The sequence below is a fragment of the Haemorhous mexicanus genome, chromosome 32 (assembly GCF_027477595.1).
Source record: "Haemorhous mexicanus isolate bHaeMex1 chromosome 32, bHaeMex1.pri, whole genome shotgun sequence".
NCBI classification, from domain to species: Eukaryota; Metazoa; Chordata; class Aves; order Passeriformes; family Fringillidae; genus Haemorhous; species Haemorhous mexicanus.
This window is the reverse complement of record NC_082372.1, coordinates 2,344,094-2,350,093: the sequence shown is the minus strand read 5'-3', so window position 1 is coordinate 2,350,093 and position 6,000 is coordinate 2,344,094.

Here is a 6,000-nt window from a genome sequence, read left to right as displayed (position 1 = left end):
AACCTCCTTACTTCAGGGAAACGGGGGCCATGGTAAGAGGCAAATTCTCCAGTGGTTGCAGAGGCCTGTGAGCACAGGGGGACCCTGCCCTGGGAGCAGCAGCTGGAGGTTTCTGCACATGGGAAGGGAATTCCCAGAGGACTCCAGCCTCAACACAGACGAATATTCTGCAGTCTCCAGCAATAATTTGCTTTGGGATTTACGTTGTTGCAGCTCTTCTGGCTGTGAGGATGACATGGAAATGTGAAGCAAGTGCATCAGCTCTAATGTTATCTTGCAAGAAAACCCCAAACCAACCCCACATCCCACCCCCAAACCCAACAAGATTTCTGCAGGAGCTTCTAGAAGACATTTTACAAGAGGATCTCCCCTCTGATTCTTCTCACTGTGAAACTTGTTGAAAACCTGAGGATGATTGTTTAACATCCCCATAGTCTAACATATTTCTTTCCTAGTCCAAGCTACTTTCTCTGTGTCACCAAAGCTGAGCTTTCAGCATCACAAACCTCCTGTTTTTGGCCTGGCAGTTTCTGGGATGGGGCATCAGGAATGCATTCACTTGAGTGTCAGTGGCACTGCAGAGATGCACTTGATGTAAGAATCCTGTGAAATAACCCAGGCAGACCACACTGACTCTGGAAAATGGCCTGTACAGCTGGTGTCCATATTTGGAGAAGCAAAATGTGCTATTTCTGATGGAGGTTCCTACTAACAGAGTCAGCCAATGAAACTGGCTCTCAAGGCGAGATCATTTGGATGTTGCAGTGGCTGTGGCAGCCCCAGGTTTGGGTTTTTTGGCTGGCACAGAAAAATGAGCTGTGAGCAGCATCTCTGGCAGGGAGGAAAGTGCCCCTGGAGCTGGGGCTGAGGACCCGGGGTGGATGTGAGCCCGTGTGGGTGTGAAGGAAGCTGGCAGAGCGCTGAGTTTGCTTTCCCTGCAGGCTCGCGCTCTGATCCGGCAGAACGGGACCCCGCAGCTGCAGGAGCCCCGGCGCCTGTCGGCTCTGCTGCGGGACTTCCTCGAGTGCAGCCTGGAGCCGGACGAGGAGCGGCGCTGGGCTGCCCAGGAGCTGCTGCAGGTGAATGCCAAGGGCTGCAGGGCAAGCAGCAGCGCGAGGGAGGGGTTTTCTTGTGGGGCCCCCTCCGACAGTCTCCAGCCTCGCTGCTTTCCACACGCAGAGCGAGCAGAATCCTCGCCTGCTTTGGCCTGGCAGGCTCCTTTCGAGCCCAGCTGGGCCTGGTGCCCCACAGCGAGCAGGGACATCTTCAACAGGTCAGGGGGCTCCGAGCCCTGCCCGACCTGAGCATGGCGGTTTCCAGGGAGGAGGCACCTCCCACACCTCTGGGCACCTTCTGTCAGTGTTCCCCCACTCTCCTGGTTAAAAAATTCTCCCTTAGATCTAATCTGAGCCTGCTTCCCTCTCTTGAGTTTCAAACCATTTCCCTTTGTCCTGCTGCAAGAGGGCCTGTGAGGAACTTGACTCTGGGAAGTAACAGTTCATTTCTTTCTTTTTTATCCTTTGGGCAGCACCCATTTTTGTCATCAGCCAAGCCTCTCTCCAGCCTGACCCCTCTGATCACTGCAGCGAAGCAACTGAGGGAGCAGCGGAGGAGATGAAGCACATGAAGAGAGTTTCTTGTTACAGTAGTTAGGACAACTAGTTAGTTTTGGTAGTTAGCACTGATAGTTATGGTAGTTAGTACTGCTAGTTGGTTAGGGTAGTTTGCACAGTTTGTTTGTTATGGTTCTTGTTTGTTATGGCAGTTTTTGGAATAAAAATTCTCTCAAACCTCGACTCCCTTGACGTGTCCCTTCCTTCTCCCGCTGTGCCTCAGCTGCCCGGAGCCATGTGAGGGGAGAGCGGGCCCAGCCTGGCCCAGAGCTGAGCCCCAGCAGAGCCCTGGCAGAGCCCAGAGCAGCCTCGGCACCTGCAGAGTCAGCCTGGAAGGAGGCGCTTGGAGCCTTCGGGGCTGCACCCGGCTCTGGGTTACAAACTGTGTGTGCTGGAAAATGCCAGCGGCTCTGCAGGAGGGCAGAAGGGGCCCGGGGAAGGCCCAAGTGCTCCATGCAAGGGAAAAACCTGCCCTGGCTTTGGTGTAAATAACTAGGCAGTGTTGGCTTTTGCTATCATGTATGGACTTGTGCAAATTATTCTTAATCACAACGAGTTTGATATGGTACAGTTTGTAATCACCTTTCACTGCTTTTCCTATATGTCCTGGGTTGACTATATGATGCTTTTATCCCCAGTCGTCTCATTCTGTTTATGCTGAATAGTAAGTTTTGCACCTTTAAGACTTGCTTCAAAGATTGAGGGGGGGAGAGGAGGCGCGCAGTTTGTTTTCAGACACTGAACTCACTCCTACACATTCCTGCTTCTGGACTGCGTGGTTCTGCAGATGAACAGACGGCAGGACAGGGCTCTCTTTTTTTTCTTGCTTTTTAGTTAGTTTAGCTAGCTGAGGCAAAGAAGTTCCCCGGACTGTGCTTTTTTTCCCCTTTCTCTGGACCTGTTCACACCTGCTCTGGACTGAACAACCATAAGAGCACCAGCAGCTCGCCTCGGTGGGCCGGGCCGGGCCTGGGCCACGGCATTTCCAGCGCCGGAGGGACTGATAAGGGACTGAGTGAGCTGAACTGGAATCTGGGGAGGGGACTTTCTGGGTTTGTCATCTCCTTTGGAGCAGCAAGGGGTTTGATTGTTTAATATTAAGTTTTCTTGTTTAATAAACAGTTTTTTTCCACTTTTCTCCAAGGAAGTATTTTCTCCTGGACTGGTTGGGGGAGGGGTGGTAGAATCCGATTTCCTACGGGGGCCCTTTGGGGGTTTTCTCCCAAATTTGCCCTGAACCAGGACACCCGGGCTTTAGAGCTGGCAAAAGGAAACAAAATCAATATTTATACAGACTCAAGGTATGCATTTGGGGTAGTCCATGCACATGGAGCCATCTGGAAGGAAAGAGGACTGTTGAACTCACAAGGAAAAAGCATTAAAGATACACAAGAGATAATAAAACTGTTGGAGACAATCCAGCTGCCTGAAAAGGTAACCATCATGCACATCAAGGCACACCAAAAAGTGAGCTCTGAATTGGAGGAAAAGAATGAGCTGGCAGAAAGAGAGGACAAAGAAACAGCTACAGCTGAGGTAATTGTTGAGACAGTTGAGGCAGCCTCAATCCCAGACGGACAAATTTCTATGGAAAGGAAGCCAAAGTACAGTAAAAAGAAAACAAGGCTTATTGAGAAAGAAAATGGAAGTTATAATCAAGAGGGGTGGGCTATTGCAGATGAAGGGAAAGGAAGGCTTGTGATCCTCTCTTATATGCTCTGCTCATTAGTGAAAGATGAATATGAGTAAACACATTGGGGAATAGATGCCTTGTATAATCCCTTGAAAAACAGAATCCTAGCCAGAAACTTGCCAAGTGCAGTGATTCAGGTGACTCGCCAATGTAGCCTTTGCCTCCAAACTAATCCCAAAAATATTCCTAAACCAAAGCCTGAACAATTTAAGAGAGGATATGCCCCTGGGCAACAATGGCAAGTTGATTTTTCAGATTGATTTTTCAGGAGAGTAGGGTATTGATACCTATTGGTGTTAACAGATACCTTTTCAGGGTGGCCAGAAGCTTTCCCTACTAGAACTGCCAAAGCACAGGGGGTAACCAAAGCATTGTTATGAACCAGTACATAATGTACAGCCTGGGGATTAGGTATATGTTAAGTCTTTTGCAGAGAAGATTCTGGAACCACAGTGGGAGGGACCATTCCAAGCGCTCCTCTCCACCTTTACTGCAATCAAGATTATGGAACAAAGCACCTAGATCCATCATTCCCAAGTGAAGAAGGCTCCTGAGGGACTTTAGAAAGTTATACCGGGTAACAACAAACTGAAATCAAAAGTTTCTCGAGAAAATAAATAGAGTGTGAGTAAAATGATAAGCACAGTGTAATAATCCCCCAAAGAATAGAAAGGCTTGTAGTTGTAATAGATAATCAAGCAGGTGTAGCTTAAAGAGTTGTGGCATTTATGATTATTGCTCTAACCACAGCTAATACAGCACCACTTCCAGATCATGTGACTAGTATAGAAGTGCCAAGGGAAAGCCAATGATTTTAACTCCTGTAAGTCTCTGGGTCAAATGCTAAAAATTACAAATGCAACTGTGTAAGGAAGAAGAAATGTTTGGGGATGTAAATATGTGTTTGTCCAAGACAGATTTCATTAATCTCACCAAGAATCCTAAATACTGTGACAAATGCTTAACTAACTGCTCTGAGTTTAGACTTAGATACAGAGCAAAGTATGTATCACTTTGAAATGCATCCCATTAACCAGACAGCCTTGCCTGTGCATACAAGACAAGGTTGTATCTGCCTCAGAACAGCACACCCCACTATAATAGTAGATGAGATCACTGTGAAGGAAACTCAATTTAACTTGTGCATTTGTAACTTTGTCAGAACCAAAGGATGTGCTTCTTCCTATCAGACACCTGTCGTATCATACCAACATATAAAGGTGAATTTCATCACTGTCCAAGAAATATTGCCTGTGCCTATAGGGATGAACTTAGCTTTGGTTACCCAATTGTTAAAACATTATGAATTAAAGAAGATTCTTAAAGAAGTTAAAAGAAAAAGAACTTTGATTACAATACACCATGCCACAGAGACTATATGGAAAGTATTGAAAGGATGGGGAAAAGGCCCATCCCATCATTAGTGGGATGTGTTTTTTGAGTAGTCTCCAACAGCAACTGGTTTGCTCAATACCTTAGTTCATCCAATTATTGTTTTACTTCTCTTAGTCAGTGTAAGTTTGATTTTGTCTATTATAGTACTTATTTAGAATTAGAGACTGTTGCAGCAAGTAGCAGCTTTAACTTCAATATTGAGAACATATGGTACAGTTCTAAGAAACACCTACCACATGAGTTGGCTAGATAAACAAGAATCTATATATTAGTAAAAGAATTTATAACCTTGAAAAAGAAGTAGGGAATGAATCCTGATTTTAAAAATTTAAGGTTTTAGCTGAGGGTTAGAAACAATTCATATTGAAGTCAGATAAACCAACAATTGGTTAATGATTATTAGATGCTTAAGCTAAAGCTAATTGTTATGTTATGAGCTCATTTGTAGAAGGAAGTGGAGCAAGTGAACCATTATGGGAACATATTGAAACCAGTAGAACAATCCTCAGCACCTGGACTCCATGTTAATCCATCACAAAGCAGGGGGCCTTGAATCCTGCCAGAGGGTCACAGAGACCTGATGAAGACCTTCTTGACTTCATCCCTGGGACCACTGACCCAATTCGAGACACCGACTGTCATGGTTTGGAATGGGAGGAAATTCAGGGAAGTGATGCAAAGCTTTTTGTGTAACTGACAGTCTGTTGAACGACTCAGAAGCTGGAGATGCCTCTGGGCAACACACATGTTAAAGATGAAAAAACCCGGGAGCTCTCTCCTTTCTAGTTGGTGGGAGGAAGGAAGAGATGCCTTGTTTTTGGAGCTGAAATCCTCTTGGAAGCTAGGGAGAAAGGACTCTTTTTCCTTATAACACAAGAAACTATGGGGAGATGAAAGTGTTCAAATTGATATCGAGCAAAAGCCTCCATGCTAGGATAAGCAGATGTTGAAATAGCTGTGATCCCATGAGAAGGCTGAACAGAGGAAGAGAGAAAAGCAGTCCTGTGCTTCCAGGAGAAGAAGAAGATCTCTGTTCCCAGGGATGAAGATGATTTTAGAAATAGATAATGAGAACTTTTGTCTTTGAACTGCTCATCATTAAACAATCCCCCATAAGTCAGCATGGCCCATCAAGGAGCAGTGGGAAGGCTTGCAGAAATGGGAAGGATTTCACAATTACAGGGTTCCCCAGGCAGCTGCTATTCGTGACGAAATTGAGAACCACGAGAGAACTGGTTTCTATCCTCTTGTGGAGAAGTCTCCATAACCTTAACAAGAGGGACTTCTCTTCCTCAGTGA